Raw genomic sequence first — 20468 nt, forward strand, 5'->3', positions numbered from 1 at the left:
CCGGCGACGCCGCTGAGGAGGTGCGGGCTCCGGCCGCTGGAGAGGCGAGGGGCTCGACTGGCCTCCGGGGGAGGAGGTGGGGAGACAGAGGGTTCTTTGAGGGGCTCCGCAAAAGAGGGGGTAAGAGTCTGAGAGAAAGCGTCTGTCGAGTAGGACGGCGGAGCTGCTGAGGGAGGCGGCGGGGAGGCGCGACGGACGGGCGGAGGGGGAGGGGGCTGTGGGGGGAAACCGTGAGGGGGCGTCTGCGGTGCTACCGACACCTGGGTCTCCAGCTGAAGCCCCGGCCCGGGCCCCCGCCTCGGCCTCCGCCGAGCTATTGTACGCCGCCGGGCCGGGCGGACCGCCTCGCCCACCGGCCCCCCGCCCCCTCCCCCGCGAGGCCGAGGCTCCGGCCCAGCCAGGCCCGCCCAGCCTCCTGCAGGTGGGAGGGGGCGGGGAGGACTGGACCGACCCACGTGAGCGAAGCCAACCCAGGCCTGGGGGAGGGCCAGCGCCTGGAATGACGTCATTGGCGCGTGACGCCAGAGGCTGGGGAATCACCCGCTGCCGCATGACGTCATTGCGCCCCCGTCTCTCCTCGAGTGCTATCGCTCGCTACAGCTGCAGGCTCCTTTAAGGCGGGCTTTCCCCAGGATGTTTGTGGGAGGTGTTAAGGGGCGACAGTGGTGGAATCGGGGTCGAAAAAGACAGCCAATCCCATAGGATTGTGGTCCTCTTGGTTATAAAGCACCACTGCATCTGCTAGCTTGTTGCCAAGCGCTGAGTTTGGAAGCTACCCCATCTCCTGTGACCTCAGAACTGGACATTTAATACACTGTTGGCTTTCTTGGAGGAGGGGCAAAGAAATGTTAATGGAGGTTTCAACTATTGTGCTCTGGTAGAAAAGAATGGGCAGCTTTTCGCGCCTTCCTACACCAACGGAGGTCGCATTCTACGCAAACCTTTTCCCTGAGTTCAGATTCTGCGTTTCCTAATGAAATGTTTGCACTGTACCTCAAATTCCCCATGTCCAAAACTGAAACAACGTTAGTGACTAAGGGTTTGGAATTAAGTTGCCTTGCTTCAGATTCCAGCTGTACAGATGTTGGTGATAGGATCTTAACATTTCTAAGCCACAGTTTCTCCTTAAGTTGTACCTGTGTATGGGTAACTTGATCTGAGTCACCGTTTTATAATAATAGTAAGTGCAATTTAGCACCATTAAGCCCTTTGGAATGTAGACTGTTCCTACTACAATATTCCCCAAAACTTGTGACTCATGTTACTTTCTGGTCTTGGTGAATGGACCACCATTCAGCAGTACACTAAGCCAGAAACCCCCATTCTTCTTTCTCAACGCTCATCAAATTTGTCACCGAGTCCTGTAGAGTCTCCTAAATATTTCCCAAGATCTCGCCCTTCTCTTCACTCACTGCCATCACCTAGACAACTAGAGCGGCTTTCAGTCTTCCAGATTCAACCGTACTTACCAGTGACCAGAGTAACCTTTTAAAACGACAAATCTGACGAAAGCCTTCCCTCTTTAAATACTCTCAAAGGGTTTTGTGCTTCACAATAAAATCCACATTCTTAATGTGGCACTGCACAACCTTGGTGCTTACACCAGCCTTTCTAGCCTCATCTTACGTGGTATCTTTTGTTCCAGCCACACGGAAATACTACTTAATGTTCTTTGGACAAACATGTCTTCGTGTCTCTGAGCCCTGCTCTATCTCACTGGCCAACACCTATTCATTCTACAAAGCCCAGCTCAAATATCCAGTCCCTTTGTTCATCCAACTAATATTTCTTGACGTTCCCAGGGCACAGCAGAAACGAATCCAACTAGGAACCATGAAGTTGCAGGTTCAGTCCCTGGCCTCGTTCAGTGGATTAAGGATCCAGCGTTGCCGTGAGCTGTGGTGTAGTGGTATGGATCGCAGAGGAGGCTCAGATCCCATGTTGCTGTGGGTATGGTGTAGGCTGGCAGCTGTAGCAATTCAATCGCTAGCCTAGAAACCTCCATATGCCACGGGTGCGGCCCCAAAAAGCAAAAAACAAAAACAAAAACAAACCCCTACTATTTCTTAAGTTTCCCTGAGCCTTCACAATGATGTGACCTTATAGTATTTCCATGCCTTTTGTTGCATGTTGCACACAGTCTAAAACTGTATTTGTATATCTGACTCCCTGCACTCCTTGAGAGCAGGTCAATTTCCTACCTACCCTATCCATTGCCCCAGTATTTAGAACAGTGCCTGACACATAGTAAGAATCAATGTTAAAAAAAAAATGTGTTTAATAAATAAATGCTCACGTAGTGTTTACTATGTACTAGATACTGTTCTAAGAACTCTCTTTTAAACCTCTAACAATCCTTTCTGATAGGCTACTGTTATTCCCCTCATTTTATTGGTTAGGAAACTGAGGTGCGGAGAGGTTAAGTAACTTAACCCAAGATGGTAACCCAGTAAATTAATTCTAATCTGAACTGTTTTTGCGTGGTATCAGTGATGGGGAAAATAGTGGCTCCCTAAAAGTGTTCACATCCTGATCCCCAGAACCTATGAATATGTTACCTTCCATGGCAAAAGGGACTTTGCAGCCTTGATCAACTTAAAGATCTTGAGAGGAGGTTACTCTGGATTATCCAGGCGGATTCAGTGTAATCACAAGGAATTTTTTTTTTTTTTTTTTTTTTTTTTTTGTCTTTTGTCCTTATGGAGCTGCACCAGTGGCATATGTAGGTTCCCATTCTAGGGGTCTAATCGGAGCTATTGTTGCCAGCCTATGCCAGAGCCACAGCAATGCCAGATCTGAGCCACGTCTGAGCTACACCACAGCTCATGGCAACGCTGGATCCTTAACCCACTGAGTGAGGCCGGGGACCGAACCCGCAACCTCAAGGTTCCTAGTCGGAATCGTTTCGCTGCACCACAATGGGAACTCCAAGGATCTTTAAATTTGGGGAAAGGAGGCAAAAACATGAGGAAGAGGTAGATTAGACTATATGAGGTCAGATGTGAGATGTGATTCAATGTAAGAAGCATTCCACCCCCCTTTGGAAGACAGAGGAAGAGAGCTACAAGCTAAGGAATAAAAACAACCCCTAAAACTAGAAAAAGCAAGAAGAGAGATTGTTCCTTGGATCCTGCAGAAAGGAACAGAGCCTTGCCAACACCTTGCTTTTAGCCCAGGGACACTCGTTTTGGACTTCTGAAACACAGACCTGTAAAATAATGAATGTGTATTATACTGAGCCACTACAATTGTGATAGTTTGTTACAGCAGCAGTTGGAAACTGATACAGTCTCAAATCAAGGGTGACTGCTCTATGCTAACAAGTGGGAGGGGTATCTGCTAGAGGTGCAAGGTTCTCAGTTGCATCCACTCAAATGTCTCCATCCCAGGCCTCAGGGTCCCACTCTCTAGCTACAGGAACTTTGACTTTAGCATAAGAGAACAGTCAAAAGATGTCTGACACCTCAACTATTACATTCTGGGCTGGATTTGCGGCATACTCTGCTGTCCAGCCATAGGAAAAGTGGCTTTTTGTGGGTTTGTTTGTTTGTTTTTGTCTTTTTGTCTTTTCTAGGGCTGCACCTGCAGCATGTGGAGGTTCCCAGGCTAAGGGTCTAATCCGAGCTGTAGCCGCTGGCCTACGCCAGAGCCACAGCAACGCAGGATCCGAGCCATGTCTTTGACCTATACCACAGCCCATGGCAATGCCAGATCTTTAACCCACTGAGCAAGGCCAGGGATCGAACCCACAACCTCATGGTTCATAGTCAGATTCGTTAACCACTGAGCCATGACAGAAACTCCAAAAGTGGACTTTTTAAAGATCCTTCGTGGAAGTCTTCTAAATCTCATACATGTCCTGAATTAAACATGTCCTGGATCAATAAGTGTATCAACCTGAGCCCCAAATTCTCTTTCTTCAGGGCTTTTAAGATAACAAAAACCAGCCAATTCCATGAAGTATAATTTGCATTACCCCCACACTATTCAAGTTCTAGAGCATGCATTCTCAGTGATGACAATACCTCCCCCCAAGAAAGTGAAAACGAGTTCTTTGGTGGGCAAAAAACATCTTAGATATTACAGTGGTTTGTGACTTCCAAAGCTCAACCCTATTTGACACAATCTTATCCCTTAGTGAAACCCCACTCCTCGGATGGCACTTGAACACAGCCAAAACTCAGATTGGAACTTGAACACACAACCCCTGAATAGGAGGGGACTTGAACCGACTGTTTGGTTTTTTGGTTTTTGGGGTTTTTTTTTTAAGCCACACCCACAGCATGTGGAAGTTCCCCACCAGGCCAGGGATTGAACCCATGCCACAGCAGCAACCTCAGCTGCTACCATGACAACACTGGATCCCTAACCTGCTGAGCCACAAGGGAACTCCCCAAATATCTTTCTTTTAATTAAGACTTCTCACCTAGTGTCAGGACTTACTGAAGTTCCGGTCTCTTGTCTCATTACAAAAAGAATTCAACTTGAGGCAAAGTGGCAGGCAAAGAGGGAGTTAATTAGTACAGGACACTTATGAGAGACACGAGCAGGTTGACAAAGGAATGCACAGTCCTGAGAATAAAGTGGGCTGCATTTTTATCGTCACAGAAAAAATGGGGAAGAGATAAGACCACCTTCTTCCTCATTTTTGGGTAACATCAAGGCTTATATCATTAGTTCCTCCTTTGACCTTATATGACTTCACCCAGACCGGCATGGCCCTATTTAAATCAAAAATGTTGTGTTTTGTTATGTGGGCAAAAGGGTTGCAACATATATTAAAATATAGTAATTCATCACAGGTGTCACTATAACGTCCCATGTCACCTAGTGTTTTCCCTTTTCACCAGTATTTCTGTCTTAACTGCATGCAGAGATGTTACTCTTCAAGGGCTATTAACTCCCTGACATTATGTAACAAGATTCAAACCCATACCTATTGTCGAGTGTTCTCACTATCAGGGTTTGTGGCTTGAGTGTATCTGGTTGTTACATGCACCTGGTCTTCCTTCAAGGTAGTACAGATTGTTGCTAAGTTACTGGATTCTTTCCTGGAGTGGTCATTAGCTTACAACAGTCTCCCAGACTCCCTTAAAATTCCCTTTTTGTCTTTAATCCCCTAGTGAGATTTTTTTCAACTATTTATCATCCTGCGCTATCCCTATCATTAGTATTTCATTTCTCTGGCTAAGGATAATTTATTGCGTTCTGATTGATAATTAACACTGTCTTCATTTTGAGTGTACAACAAAATCATTTGGTTCATATATACATTGCAAAATGATTGCCTCCTTCAGTTCAGTTGACAACCTTCACCATATTGCATTATAATTTTTGCTTCTTGGGATGCGAAGATTTAAGACCTACTCTCTTAGCTACTTGCAAATATACAAAACAGTGTACTTAACTACAGTCGCCATGCTGTACATTTCCTGGACTTATAACTCTAAGTTTTACCTTTTGCTCACCTTCACCTCTTTTGCCCATCCTCTACCCAGAATACTTTAATTTTTCTCCTTAGGGGGACAATTTTTTTTTTTTTTTTTGCCTTTTCTAGGGCCCCAATCATGGCATATGGAGGTTCCCAGGCTAGGGGTCTAATCGGAGCTGTAGCCGCTGGCCTACACCACAGCCACAGCAACATAGGATCCGAGCTGCATCTGCAACCTATATCACAGCTCACCTCAGTGCCAGATCCTTAACCCACTGAGCAAGGCCAGGGATCAAACCCAAAACCTCATGGTTGCTAGTCGGATTTGTTAACCACTGAGCCATGGAGGGAACTCCGGGGGACAATATTTTTTGAAATGGTTGAGAATCCCTGTGTTAGAGCTACTATACAAGCTGATATATTCCTTCCACTTGTACTTCCAGTCTTCCACGTATCAAAAGCTTAGTTGTTATGACAGCACAGCATATCAGGGGCTATCACTGCTCAACTTATCACCAACAATACATTCCTTGTTGCCATCTGATCAGTTCCAGAATCCCATCCTGGAGTTCCCATTGTGGCTCAGCTGTAACAAACATGACTAGTATCCATGAGGGATACTAGTCATTGATCCCTAGCCTCGCTCAGTGGGTTAAGGATCTGGCGTTGCCGTGATCTGTATTGCAAGGTCGCAGACATGGCTGGGATCCTGCTTTGCTGTGGCTCTGGTGTAGGCTGGCAGCTGCAGCTTGGATTCAACCCCTAGCCTGAGAACTTCCATGTGCCACAAGTGCACCTCTAAATAGCAAAAAAAAAAAAAAAATCCCATCCATCCTGATAGTGTTCCCTCTGGGATCACTTCTGGTACCAACTACCTAAGTTTATATTTCCCAAAGTCTGAGATAAATACTTGGGTTCGGGACGTTTATTTGGGAGGTGATCCTAGAAAACAGAAATGAGACAAGGGAAAGCCAGTGCAGAGTGTGTTACTGAGAGTCTCACTTCTGCCAGAACCTCAGAGAAATATACAGAATGCCTCCCAGAATAGAACAGTCTGAAAGATGAGAGCTTTAATCCTCTGGCTTTCATCCCTCATTGAATGACAGTTGTCTCCAGGGCTGTTGCTTCCCAAAGACTTTCTGGCGTTGCTTGCAGGATTACAGATGTTGGAGAAGGTCCTGAGGCAGAATAAGGAAAGATGTGAAGTGTACACTTGAGGTGACACACTAGTGCCATGAGGAGAGTTGGAACTGTACCACAATTTCAGCTGAAATTAGGTATGGGCTAAAGGAACATGATAAGCAGCACAGCTATCTGCCTAAGTGGGTTTATTTTTATAATTTCACATTATAAAACCAACTCCAGTAGGTAATACCTAATGTATATTCCAAAATAATTGATATACTCCCACCAGCAATGTATAAGAGTTCCACATCCCCAATCGATACTTAGTATTCTCAATCTTCATTTTTTTTTTAATTTTTTCTTTCTTGTATTTTTTCAGCTGCACATGCAGTATGTGGAAGGTCCTGAGCCAGGGATCGAACCCACACCATAGCAGCAACCCAAGCTGCTGCCGTGAGCACACCAGATCCTTAAATTGCTCTGCCGCAAGAGAACTCCCAGCCTCACTGTTTTAATCATTTGGTAGCTATGTAGAGATATCACATTATTATGTTAATCTGCATTCCTTTGAAGTCGAAAGCCTATTCATGAGTTTGTGGGCCATTTGGATATCCTCTTTTAGTAAGTGAATCTTCAGATCTTTTGCTCAAGTTTTAAAAATCAAATGTATTGAGGTATAAATTGCGTGTAATAAAAATATACCTAGGAGTTCCCATCGTGGCTCAATGGAAACAAATCTGACTAGTATCCATGAGGATGCAGGTTCCATCCCTGGCCTCACTCAGTGGGTTAAGGTTCCAACATTGCTGTGAGCTGTGGTGTAGGTTTCAGACACGGCTTGGATCCTAAGTTGCTGTGGCTGTGGCGTAGGCTGGCGGCTACAGCTCTGATTTGACCCCTAGCCTGGGAACCTCCATGTGCTGCAAATGAAGCCCTAAAAAGACATTAGATAGATGGTAGATAGATAGATAGATAGATAATAGACAGACATATACTTATTTTAAGTGTTTAGCTTGATCACAAATGTATATCCCTTATAACCACTACCCTACCCCTTCTGACCCAGAAATTTCCCTTGTGTTCCTTTACTATCGATCCCCTCCCCCCAGCAACCAATGGCCTGCTAACTATCACTATAAGTTACTTCTGCCTATTCTAGAACTTCATGCAAATGGAACTACATGTATTTCTTTGGGTCTGGTTTCTTTCATTCAGCCTACAGTTTTGAGATTATCCGTGGTGTTCATGCGTCAGTCATTCTTCCTTTTCACTTCTGAGTAATATTCCATTCTGTGGCTATACAACCATTCGTTTATCCATTTAACTGGTAATAAACGTTTCAAGTTTGGGGCTATTATGAATAAAGCTACTATGATCGTTCATGTGAAAGTCTTTGTGTGGATATATATTTTCCTTTCTCTTGGGTGTGAAATGGATGGGTTTGGGATAAATGCATATTTAACTCTCTAAAGAATTGCTAACTTGTCTTCCAAAATAATTAGACCATTCAGTGTCCTTTGGACATGTCCTCATCATTCTTTGAGCACTTTTTGGCCCCAGATGTTCTAGGCTTATCTTGGACTTTCTTTGACCCAGTCCCCATATAAGTCATGTCTTCAAAGAGTTCTTATTCCTTTCACTGAAGAACAGTATTTAGAAGCCAAGAACTAATCACTGGGTGAGCTCATCATATGGTGAGCCACTCTTCCCAAGTGTTCTCCGTATACACAAGACTCCAAAGAGACTCACTCTCACTCTCCTTCTGATCTTTAAAAGGCATGCTACCAGGAGTTCTATAGCTGCAAAGAAGTGAATTCTACCAATGACCTGAGGGAGCTTAGAAGCTTTCGATGATAATGCAGACTTCTGAGACCCTGAGGAAAGGCCCTGCCTACGTCATCCATAGACTTCTGACCCACAGAAACTAAGATAATAAATATGTGTTCTTTTAAGCCACTACGTCTGTGGTAATTTACTAAGCAATAGAAAACCAATAGGGGAGGAGCAGGAAAGAAAGCTCCACCAGTTAAAGGCACTCATGAAAGTTTGGGAAGGCAGAAGGGAGGCAGAGATCATCTTCCTGCTGCTTTGGCTATTGCTGCTGGGATGAACAGTTAGAGAGACTTTGGGTGTTCCCTTAACAGTCTTTCAGTGGCCAGTCACTAACTTTGTGGGTATCTAGAAGCAGCTGTCGCAGCAGCAGCAGCAGCAGCAGGAGCAGCATCCTGATCCCTTAGTTGCAGCTATGTTGTGCATTCCTGAACATCAAATGTCCCATTGGAGGGCTTCTGATCCCCTACCTCCCTAATTGTACAAAAAGAGGCCGCTCCACTGGCTAGACAGTTTGGCAGTGTTTTTCTGAGAGTGATCCCTGAAGGTCCAGCCTGCAACTCACTCCCACTAAATCTGCAGCCACCTCTCAGTACCGCGTTTCTTTTAGAAGTCATTTTCTACTTATAATAGCTGGGGCGATTTCTGTTTCCTGCACCTAAAGCTTAACTGATATATCTATCTTTGCTTGAGCTGGTTTAAAAGGCATCCTATTCCGGGAATTCCCTTGTGGCATAGAAAGTTAAGGATCTAGTGGTGTCACTGCAGCAGCTTGGGTCATTGTGGCGTGGGTTCAGTCCCTAGCCTGGGACCATCCACATATTACAAGTGCAGCCAAAAAACAAACAAAACAAAGGCTTCCTGTTCCTTGTAGCCAAATTATCCTGGTCTAAGATACCAGTGAGAGGAGTTCCCATCGTGACTCAGTGGTTAACGAATCCTACTAGGAACCATGAGGTTTTGGGTTCACTCCCTGCCCTTGCTCAGTGGGTTAAGGATCCAGCGTTGCCATGAACTGTGGTGTAGGTCGCAGACGCAGCTCGGATTCCTCGTTGCTGTGGCTGCGGCATAGGCTGGTGGCTACAGCTCTGATTAGACCCCTAGCCTGGGAACCTCCATATGCCGAGGGAGAGGTCCAACAAATGGCAGAAAGACAAAAAAAAAAAAAAAGCTGAAAGATGCCAGTGGGAGATGGAGCCGAGCTGGTGGCGCTAGGCCTAGTCGGGTCTTAGGGCTGAAGATGAGGCAAGGAAGAAGGAAGGATCCCTCATGGTCGTCGTATTCACAGGTTAGGGCTACCTTTCCAGAAAGTCCAACAACTAAGTCACCCATTTCCAAGGGCATTCGCACCTCTATGGAAAACAGCAGGTCCTTGTACACCAGACAGACACTTGACAGCTCATCTCACCATCCCCTGCTGCACAAAAGTTGCTGTACCAATGAACAAAGAAGGTGACCACTGAGTTTCTTTTCATTACCAAATAGATATGATATCCCTGTCAACAAAAAAGAATATGCAAGCTGTCTCTTCATAATATCACAACCAGTTGAGACTACCCTAAGAAAATCAGCTTGCCTAGATGAGGAGAGGACCCTTTCTCGTCTTAGGTAGCCAGGATTTGAAGGAGAGACTCTAACCCGTGCCACTGGTAAGTGACTAACTCTTTTTTTTTTTTTTTTCTTTTGTCTTTTTGCCTTTTCTAGGACCGCTCCTGCAGCATATGGAGGTTCCCAGGCTAGGGGTCTAATCGGAGCTGTAGCCTTGGCCTACACCAGAGCCACAGCAACATGGGATCTGAACCGCGTCTTTGACCTACACCACAGCTCACGGCCATACAGGATCCTTAACCCACTGAGCAAGGCCAGGGATCGAACCCACAACCTCATGGTTCCTAGTCGGATTCGTTAACCACTGAGCCACGACAGGAACTCCGGTAAGTGACTAACTCTTACACTCTGAACTGTCCTGAGACTTCAACTGTCTCCTTTGTAAGTGAAGAATCTACAATGAAATCTGGAAGAACTGCACAGTGGTGTGAGCCAGAGGCATGTTGTGTGTTTGTAATGGACTAAGAGACAAGTGAATCTTATTCAAAGGATTTCTCATCTTTTGCTTTTATTTGCCAGTGTTAGTGCTTTGCTGGCTTAGATTGTTACCTCTTTCTGGTACCTTTTTTCCTATACTGTTTTTCAATTCTTTTTTTTTTTCTTTTTTTTTTTTTTGGTCTTTTTAGGGCCACATGTGCTGCATATGCATATGGAAGTTCCCAGGCTAGGGGTCGAATTGGAGCTGCAGCTGCCAGCCTATGCAGCCACAGCAACGCCAGATCCCAAGTGGCTTCTGTGACCTACACCATGGCTCACAGCAATGCTGGATCCTTAACCCACTGAGTAAGGCTGGAGATTGAACCCGCATCCTCATGGAGACTCGTTGGTTTCGTCACCAATGAGCCACGACAGGAACTCCTGTTTTCCAATTTTAATGGGTCCTAGAAATCCCTCTTCTGACCTCTTACCAGAATCAAAAAGTGAGGAGGAAGAAAGCAATAACTACCAAAATGAGAGTTCTGGAGAAGAGTGAGATTCCTCTGAAGAAGAGGACCTTGTGGTGCCCAACCTAACACTTCTCGAGAGTCTGACCTGGCAGGTTAAGTGCCTTTTACAATATTCTGCAACTTGGAAACTTTTACATCCTAATTCCTGGTCGTATCATGCTAAACTCTTGGATGCGAAGACACCAGTCCATATACTTTGAGAGATAGACTCTCACATTTCTCCCATTGTGTACCCAACCTGGAACCAATTCCTGAATGGGCCTCCTCTGGCTTCTTGTGGAGTCCCACCTTTTCAGAAGCCCCTCGTGAGTCCCAGCCAGCTTTCTAGAGAAGATGCCACTCTAAATGGAGCCCTGCAATTCCATTAGACGGTTAAACCAAACATTAAGCAGAGCCACTCCCATACCCAAATACCTAAAACAAATTCCTAATTCTTGTGTTTCTCTTTCTTGCCGTGGCTGGTTATCTTAAACAGCTAAGGAAACAACCCGGACTGAACCCATCAACACTACTTCCTCCACACTGACTCCGAAACAGCGTTAACACACTCCTAACTGCATCACTAGAAAGATCCACCATTCCTTCTCATAACGCTCATGTTGCCAGTTGAGAGAGGAATACAGTTACACAGCCCACAGTTGCGAAATGAATGTCTTCTCAACCCACCTAGGCCTTGTCCTGACAAGCAGAAGTACGACGAGTACTGAAGATGAGTACCTAAGAACCCCGTAACTCAGCTACTGAAGAGGAGTGTGGTGAGAATGCCTTTTGAAAGACCCTGTGGATAAAACGAGGACTTCACGGGAGAATTAGTCAAAAGAGACCTTATTACAAAAGATAAGTTGGCTGTTCGCCACACTCAGTTCTCCTCCCAATATACCTTTCCTGTCTAATGGACCTACCTAAATAACTAATTATTAATGGGAAGGGAAAGGAGGCCACGACTCTGTTTGTTACCCAACCTTCAGAATAGCTATTGTGAGCCAGGACATGGAAACAACCCAAATGTCCATCAACAGATGATTGGATTCGGAAGATGTGGTATATATACACAATGGAATACTACTCAGCCATAAAAAAGAATGACATCATGCCATTTGCAGCAACATGGATGGAACTAGAGAATCTCATCCTGAGTGAAATGAGCCAGAAAGACAAAGACAAATACCATATGAGATCACTTATAACTGGAATCTAATATCCAGCACAAATGAACATCTCCTCAGAAAAGAAAATCATGGACTTGGAGAAAAGACTTGTGGCTGCCTGATGGGAGGGGGAGGGAGTGGGAGGGATCAGGAGCTTGGGCTTATCAGACACAACTTAGAATAGATTTACAAGGAGATCCTGCTGAATAGCATTGAGAACTATGTCTAGATACTCATGTTGCAACAGAACAAAGGGTGGGGGAAAAAATGTAATTGTAATGTATACATGTAAGGATAACTTGATCCCCTTGCTATACAGTGGGAAAATAAAAAAAAAAAAAGAATAGCTATTGTGGACAGTGATGATGAGCTACTCCCAAGAACACCTTTCTGAGCCTCCTTTTCTCTGATTTTCATTTCTAGGGAGGTAATTGCATTAAGTTGAATAACTAGAAGATGAAGGAAAAAAAAGATACCAATGAGGGCATTAAAGATTGAAGGTTGCTACAAGGTGTGGGAAACTAAGGAAGTCAGTGAGGTGGGGCTAAAGCTAACTCATCAATCAATACATTTCACTCATCCCCTGCTCTGTGCCAGCCTGAAAATAGAAATGAATCAAGCATACCCCTGCCCTCAAAGAGCTCAAACGCTAGGTGAGGAGACAAACGTACATGGGAATAAACCACAGTACAACTTGCTGTGGCCTGTAAAGGACTTAGTTAAATGTAGTGAGAGTCCAGGGAAGACGGCAATCTTCTGCCTCCCCAGGGTTATTAAGAGATAGCATTTGAGCTGGGTCTTATAGGATGAGAAAGTCTACAAACAATAAAGGGAAAAAGATCCACTGCCCAAAGTCAGTCAGTCAGTCAGTCAGTCAGTCAGTCAGTCACTTTGAATTCATCATTCCATATAACCTCACAACATAGATAGGTATTATTATCCTTTTCTTAATAAATAAAGAAGCTAGGGCTCAAAGAGGTTAATAACTTGACAATGTCACACAACCGAATATAATAGGAAAGAATCCATAGTGGATCCATAGGATCCACTGTAGATAGTGGATAAAGCATAAAAATATTCATTTCTTCTTATTCCTGAAGTCATTTGAAGAATCACTGAGAGTGCTAAAGATTCCAAGCTGATGGAGTTCCCATGTAGCTCAGTGGTTAACGAATCTGACTAGGAACCATGAGGTTGCAGGTTCAATCCCTGGCCTTGCTCAGTGGGTTAAGGATCCGGCGTTGCCGCGAGCTGTAGTGTAGACCACAGACGAGGCTCAGATCCCGCATTGCTGTGGCTCTGGTGTAGGCCGATGGATACAGCTCTGATTTGGCCCCTAGCCTGGGAATCTCCATATGTCGCAGCAGCGGCCCAAGAAATGGCAAAAAGACAAAAAAAAAAAAAAAGATTCCAAGCTGAGCTTTCAGGAGTGACACCCACGTCCTTCTGGTGGGAGCCACCAAGGGAAGGGAGCTGTGGCCCTCCTACAGTCAGGAAGCCTCTCTTAAGGCTGCTGGCTCCAGAAATCTGCCACCTCCTGCAGTTCATACCAGCACAAATGGTTACCTTGTGCCCTGTCCCTCTCTTCACTTAATTCAGTTCCAAACTCAAGTCTCGCCAGAGTACGAGACTCTGATTTGTGGATCCTAGTTGGGAAAAAGTCTGGGGAATGTGATCGATTTTCCAGCCTCCAGCACAGGAGGACATACCAGAAGGCAGCTGCATGGGCTGCTGAGTGAGCCAGTCCATCATTTCTGCCACATTCAGTTGGACAGGCCTAAGAATATCAATTCAGAGAGTTCTCTTGTGACCCAGCATGTTAACAATCCAGTGTTGTCACTGCTGTGGCTAGGGTCACTGCTATGGCCCAGGTTCGATCCCTGGCAGGGGAACTTCTGCATGCCAGAGATAAAACACTAAAATGACTGATAATGCCAATTATGTGGACACTCACATACACTCTTGGTAGAAGTATAAACTGATATAAACTTATTGGAAGGCGCTTTTGACAGCATCTAATAATATTAAAAGCATATATCTGCTATGACCCAGCAACAGCACTTTTAGGAGTCTGACCTACCAAGAAAAAAATAGCACAAATACATGAAGTTCAAGAATATTTATTGCAGTCCTGTGGCTATATAAAGCTGAAAATAATCCACTATCTGCCAATAGGTGACTAAACAAATGATACATGTGTATAGCAGAACACAACTAGGCATTATAAGGAATTAAATGCATCTACATGTACTGGCCTAAAAAGATGTCCTTCATTACTGTTGAGTGGGGGAAAAAAAAAAAAAAAAAACAGCTTGCGAACTTTCCATAACATGATCTTACTTTTTGTTTTTTAAAATGGAGGTAATGATATGTCAGCATAAGTATAGGAAAAATTGCTAATAGTGCATTCTATTGGGAATTAGGCAAGAGGAGGTAGGGGGACTTTTAAACACTTTATATAATTTTTTTTGTCCACCCCAGTGGCACATGGACACTCCAGGGCCAGGGATCAAACCCACGCCACAGCAGCAAGCTGAGCCACTGCAGCCATCATGCCAGATATTTAACCCACTGCAGCACAGGAGAATTCACTTTGTACATTGTTTTTAAGTTAGGGATTATACAAAAGATTAGTTTTCCTTGGTTGTGATTTTCAGTATCTTCCGTATTTTGTGTGTGTCTGTGTGTGTATGTGCACGCGTGCATGTCTTTGAAACATTTTTTAAAAGGATAATCTATTTTTTAAATTTTTATTGAAATATAGTCGACACATAATGTTATTTTCAGGTATATTACATGCTGACCATCAAATATGTTACAAAATGATCACCACAACAAGTCCGGTAACCATCTGTCAGAGTACAAAATTATTACAGTATTATTGACTATACTCCTTATGACTTATTTTATTTTATGACTGGAAGTTTGTATCTCTTAATCCCCTTCACCTATTCTGCCCCACTTCTCTACTTCTGACAAACCCCAGTTTGCCTTCGGTATGTGTAAGTCTGCTTCTATTTCGTTTTGGTTTTTTTTTTTGTTTCTGAAACTTCGCATGTAAGTGAGATTAGACAGTATTTGTCTTTCTCTATCTGACTGATTTCAGGTCATTCATGTTGTTGCAAATGGCAAGATTTCACTCTTCTTTATGGCTGAGTAATATTTCATTGTATGTACCCTGAAGCCTCTTTATCCATTTATCTATCAGTGGACATTTGGGTCACTTCCTAGAAATAAAAAAAAAAAATTGAAATGGGTGGTTATCCAGTAGGTAGGGTAGAAGGGTTCATGCTGAGACCAAATCTAGAGATGAGTAAGAGCTGATCTAGCTTGACTCTGCCCTGATGAGTGGAGGAACAAGACGGAGGTGGGATGCCTTTGAGACCTGCATGAACCTCTGCAAGTCCATGGAGGGGAAGGTGTCCGTATGTCTCCGTAGAGGTGAGTCTGCCAAGAGGGCCAGCTCTGGGCATGGTAATAGGGTTATGAAAATAAGTAATATATGCTTATTACTTATGAAGATAAGTAATATATTCTTGTTCTCAAAATATTGACTGTCCAAGGAATACTACCAATGAAAACTCATATCTGAAATCTGTATAGCCCTTAATAATTTACAAAACACTTCTCTCCTTCTCGCTTGATTCTCTCATTAGCCCTGGGAGGGAGCCAGGTCAAGATTGCGTCCCCATTTTACAGATGAGGAAACTGAGGCCTAGAAGAGAAAGTGACTCATTCAAAGTGCATATACCAATTGCATTTTACCAACTTCCTTGATAACCATTAATGAATTCACTAGGGACAAAGCTGGGCCTTGGGAAGAGCCTGGGATCGCAGTACGAGGCTCAGGTGCTGTGTGTAGTGTGTTCCTGTGATGCAGCCCATTCAGCTGCCTCATCCAAAAATTCCGTCCAACTCAACAACATGCACAGGGCCAGTTATGTTCTAATCCAAAGGACAAGGCTGTTCGGTACATCAATAAGAAGAGAATAAAAGGATCTCTGCCTTGCTCGGTCCTCTGCCTCTTAGTTCTACAGTCCTGTGTTAATTTGCATTGTCTGACCTCACCCTAGTATTCACATTGTTGGATTCAAGTATTTTGTTTTGCTCTTCACTAGAATATTCATCTCCAAAATGGCAAGAATACTTAATGCTTTGGTGTTCTCTAAGACTGTGTCTCTTTTATTACTTTTTTAACTATCACCTTCATTAAAAATACAACTTATGCATGTAATGGAAGTAAGTTTTATACAGAAGTACTTATCCTTAATCTGAGCAATGTACCTTGATATTTACTATGGCATTCTGTATAATTTCACTTTTCACTAGTCTCCTAAATATAATCCAGGATTAGATCTTAGAACAGAAAAAAAAAAATTAGTGGAAAAACAAGTGAAAGCCGAATAAAATCTATAGTTTAGTTAATGATAGTATTATACCAGTGTTAATATCTTAGTTTTGACAAATGTGCCATGGTTATGTAAGATCTTAACATTTCAGGGGAAGCTGAGTGAAAATATGCAGAAACTTTCTGAAGTATCTTTGCAACTTATCTGTAAATCTGACGTTATTCCAAAAGAAAAAGTTTAAAAATATATATATATATGGAATTCCCATGTCACTCAGCAAGTTAAGGATCTGGTGTTGTCACTGAAGTGGCTCTGGTTACTGCGGTGGCACAGGTTCAATCCCTGGCCTGGTAACTTCCACATGCCACATGTGCAGCCAAAAAAAATAAAAAGAAAAAATGTTTATAACTATATATGGGGATAGATGTTAACTAGATTTATTGTGTTGACCATTTCACAATATATACAAATAGTAAATCATTGTGTTATATACCCGAAATTAATATAATTGTATGTGTCAATTATACCTCAATGATAAATGAATAACCTACATAAACATGAAAAAAGTTCTACTTGTGACCATTTAAATGGATTTCATGACCCACTCATGGTTGCAATTCACACTTTGAACGTTGCAGGTGTTTGCTCTCATTTTATTTTATTTGTTTATTTATTTTAGGGCCGGAGGTGCAGCATATGGAAGTTCCCGCGGTAGGGGTCGAATCAGAGCTGCCGCTGCCAGTCTACGCCACAGCCACAGCAACGCCAAATCCTTAACCCACTGAGCAGGACCAGGGATCAGATCTGCAGCCTCACAGATACTAGTCGGGTTTGCGTCCACTGAGCCACAAGGCTCTCATTTTAGATAATGCTGGTGGGAAGAGTTACCAGGATCCAGGAAAACCCATGATCACCCCCACACTGCCCCAGGCGACCCCTCTCCCAGCCCTCGGCCTTCTCTGTCTTCTGCTCATTTTTGTCTATAAAACCTGACTTTGAAAGGCTCTCCTTGCCTGAATCATCTGTGGCTCTTCCAAGGGATACCCTGATATCTATTTGTTAAATAAATGTCTGAAGGTATAGGGATGTTCCAACACCCTTGTGAATTTTTCTTCCTCTTCAACTTGTAGGAAATTATGGTGTATGTATAGAAATCTAATACGAAGTCTTTTCTGAAAGCTTTGTGTGAAATAAAATTCTCCAAACTTGGCAGAAGGTCTCTCCAGACAGAAGCTTCAGGACCACCTTTGGGACTTTCAATAACAGAGGAAGAACAGCTCCTATGAAAAAGGTCTAAAAATGTTCTAAATGTTATTACTCTTTTATATATTATATTTAATATAATGGTATATATCAGTGGGTGTCATAAATGACACCCATTTCATTACTAAAAAAAAAAGATAATAAAAATGGATGAAAGTTAAAAAAGGATATTCTATAAGGTCACCCATAATCCCACCATAAATATTATTAACATTGTAATGTATAAGCCCTTTCATATCTGTACATATGTAAACAAATAAAAATATTTTAAAATAAATGGTCACATTATTCATAAAATTTTAGAGAGGTCTTTCCTCAGGCTGTTCCCTCATTCAGGAATGCATTTCTTGCTTTTTGTTCTTCATCTGAACATTTCCCGCTCATCTTTCCACACTCGACACATGATCTCACCTCTGGGAAACCTTTCCTGCCCTCTCTGCCTTCCTCTGCGTTAGATGACTTAGGCACCACGTCTTAGGTTTTCCCGTGAATCTTTAGTTACCTCTTATTACATTTATATTCTTAATTAGTTGTTTACACGTCTGTCTGTCCCAACAGTCAGGGAACTGCTCAACGGCAGGGATAATGGCCAGAGTAGATTTTGTTGAATGGTGGGTGGATGCGTAGAGGGCTGGAAGAATGAGCAGCCGAGTGAATGGTGCTCGGAAAGAGACACATGACTTTTCATCGGCTGTGGAGAGCATCCTTAGCCTTTCAACCCTGCAGCCTCAGCTTCAGCTCCATCAGGTATTGGTAGAGGGAATATGAGTGATACTGTCATTACTCACTGAATCCTCATGTGAGTGATATCTCATTACTGGGGCTACAAAGACAGCTGGAATGCTTATTGTCTCCACAAGAAGTTTTCCAAATTCCAGCAGAGTTTTGTGCAAAGTCTCAGACTCTGGCCCCTCATTCACTGGAGAGGCAACAGACCTGCTCAGCCATCCTGAAAACTAAGCATCAGGGGACCTGACTTTCAGGCTCAGCTTTGTGATACTGTTGCTATGCATGGACTTGGATATGCTACTCTCCTACCACATGGGCCTCAGTTTTCTCATTTTACAACAAGAAGATTAGTGGTTTCTAATGAAAGGGGCGGTTTCAATTTTCCTTTTAGCACCCACTTTCTACGGTCTTAGGATTTACTCACTATTGATCTCACCTGGAGAAGACACAGGATTGAGGAACGTGAACATGGCCCATCTTACCTAAACTGTGCCCACCACCACTATCTCACCAGGTGCCCTTAGGCAAATCTCTTTACTTCCCAGGGCCTCAGTTTCCTCATCTGGAATGAGGAGATGGGGCCAGCTTTTATACTCTGAATTTATGCCACGGTTACTATAAATGCACTCTATGGAAGCCGCCTAGCACAAACAGAGCATTCCATTTAAAGGTGAACATTCAGGAGTTCCTGTCATGGCTCAGTGGTTAACAAATCTGACCAGCATTCATGAGGATGCAGGTTCAATCCCTGGCCTTCCTCGGTGGGTTGAGGATCTGGCATGGCTGTGAGCTGTGGTGTAGGTCTCAACGCAGTTCAGATCCCATGTTGCTGTGGCTGTGGCATAGGCCAGCAGGTACAGTTGCAATGTGACCCCTAGCCTGGGAACCTCCATATGCCACAGGTGAGGCCCTAAATGCAAAAAAAAAAAAAAAAAAAAAAAAAAAAAAAAAAAAGGTGAACACTCAGGGAGGTCTCTTGTGGCACAGTGGGTTAAGGATCCAGCATTGTCACTGCAGCAGCTCGGGTCACTGCTGTAGTGCTGATTCGATCTCTGACCCAGGAATTTCTGCATGCCATGGGCATGGCCTAAATAAATAAATAAATAAAGACTAAGATTGAGTCTCTGAAAATACACTAAGATTGTACAGTTGGTTCTCTGCTCAATTTATCCTCAGAGGCCACCATGTTACACGACAATATATGTTATGGCTTTTACAGAAATCACTCCGATTTAGGGGAAAGCAGTTCCCAAATTCATTGCAAAGGTTACCATCAGATCACACTGATTTTCAAAGCTGCAAAAAAAAAGAAAAAAGAAAGAAAGAAAGGAAATGGCTAACATCAGTATTGCAACTGCTACTCACTTCTCAGTTGCTTTAGAACCTTTCCCCTTTTATTCATAAAATGACACAGTTTGGAGTTATCTAAAGGCTGGAAGTCACCATCAATAGCATGAACTTGCTGGTATTTGGGGCTTCGACAGACAGAACACGCACATCTTGGGTAATGCATCTTGCCCCCTTGACTTTACCTTGCACTTGCTTTGCAAATCCACCATCCCACATTAGCCAGCCCTTCCACTATCTGCTTCTACACCAGGCTCTGAGAGTGACTAGGGACCTTTGAAAGCACATGTGTAAAACATAAGAAAGATCTGCTCACAAGTGAGTGAAAGAAGTGTGTTCTATTGGAAAAACTAGTTGGAATCAGCTCATAAAAGTGAAGCCCTGTGAACACAGATTCCCACAGCAAACACGAATGTACGTTCAGTTCAGCTGGGGACCTTCCTTCTCTGAAAGGTTGAGATAAAACTGGCTCAGACGCCTTCTCTCCAACCCCATGTCTTATGAAAATCCAAAGCCCTCTTCAAGGTTCCAGTTCTTTCCAAGAGATTTTCTGTCCTCATAACCACCTGGCCTCTAGGGTCCAGGCTCCCCACCTCTTCCTCTGTTCTGCAGTGCATGGATGTAGACTCAATCCTATTTTGTTTCTGACATCATCCCGTGTGCTGCATCTCAGTTCTGACACTAAGCATCC

The 20468-nt window shown here is 43.6% G+C and overlaps 2 protein-coding genes and 1 pseudogene across 20 annotated transcripts in view; 1 reads left to right on the forward strand and 2 right to left on the reverse strand.

Moving 5' to 3' along the window:
* The window catches only part of LOC100511652 (glycerophosphodiester phosphodiesterase domain-containing protein 4), an 882168-nt gene that overhangs the window by 305529 nt on the left and 556171 nt on the right, over positions 1 to 20468 (reverse strand). The window lies entirely within an intron of this gene.
* PAK1 (p21 (RAC1) activated kinase 1) overlaps positions 1 to 20468 on the reverse strand; it is a 236440-nt gene that overhangs the window by 144313 nt on the left and 71659 nt on the right. The window lies entirely within an intron of this gene.
* LOC100511827 (DDB1- and CUL4-associated factor 16-like) lies at positions 10859 to 11568 on the forward strand (annotated as a pseudogene).

This window comes from Sus scrofa, chromosome 9 (assembly GCF_054392235.1).
Source record: "Sus scrofa isolate SSC_HxYL_T2T_F1_AM1 chromosome 9, Sscrofa_HxYL_maternal_Yorkshire_Landrace_v2.0, whole genome shotgun sequence".
In the NCBI taxonomy this organism is placed as follows: Eukaryota; Metazoa; Chordata; class Mammalia; order Artiodactyla; family Suidae; genus Sus; species Sus scrofa.